We start from the raw sequence: 902 nt of genomic DNA, 5'->3' as shown, positions 1-902 counted from the left end.
CTTTAAAACTGGGTATGCTATATATAGGACTTAAATGATGAATAAAAGTCAGGAAACTGTTAGACTGATGCTGAAGCTGAAGTTCCAATATTTTGGCCACCTAACATGAAGAGCTGACTCATACCCTGATGCCAGGAAAGATTGAAGGCAAAAGGAGAAGGGGTCAGCAGATGATGTGATGGTTAGATAGCATCACTGACTCAATGGACATGAGTTTGAGCAAACTCCAGGAGATAGTGAAAGACAGGAGAGCCTGGTGTGCTGCAGTCCATGGGGTCACAAAGAGTTGGACATGACTTAGCGATTAAATAACAAGATTTTTTCAAGGAAATTCCTATATGCAGATTGAAATTAGACTGTGAGCCAAAGGGACTTATGCCCTTTGGGCTGCTCTGTGATTTTTGTTTTTTATTCCCAAACTTGACAAGCCAGAAACAATTATATTTGTAGAAAGAAAGAAAGTGAAGTCGCTCAGTCGTGTCCGACTCTTTGCGACCCTGTGGCCTGTAGCCTACCAGGCTGCTCCGTCCATGGGATTCTCCAGGCAAGAATACTGGAGTGGGTTACCATTTCCTTCTCCAGGTGATCTTCCCAATCCAGGGATCGAACCCGGGCCTCCTGCATTGGAGGCAGACGCTTTAACCTCTGAGCCACCTGGGAAGGGCAATATTTGTAGATGCAGAACTCAATTCTCTCCTTTTGGGCATCAGAACAAATGAATTCAGTGTTTACCACCAACGTATTTCTTTTTTTTTATGGTTTTTTAAAAAAAAATTTATTTCTGTTGATTTAAAGAATAACTTTGTAGGGAACCAGCTCTGAGTTTTCCGCCTTTCAGGGAACTATTACAAATGTGGACCATCTTGGAGAAGGAATAGATCAAAGAATTGTTAGATGTTCTA

General features: G+C 41.8%; 1 non-coding gene across 1 annotated transcript; it reads right to left on the bottom strand.

Moving 5' to 3' along the window:
- Nucleotides 1–588: 588 nt before the first annotated feature.
- On the bottom strand, nt 589–660 carry TRNAW-CCA. Its single transcript has one exon. It is a non-coding gene; the product is annotated as a tRNA-Trp (tRNA).
- Nucleotides 661–902: the final 242 nt, after the last annotated feature.

Source organism: Cervus canadensis, chromosome 30, assembly GCF_019320065.1.
Source record: "Cervus canadensis isolate Bull #8, Minnesota chromosome 30, ASM1932006v1, whole genome shotgun sequence".
NCBI lineage: Eukaryota > Metazoa > Chordata > Mammalia > Artiodactyla > Cervidae > Cervus > Cervus canadensis.
This window is presented reverse-complemented; position numbering and strand designations above follow the sequence as displayed.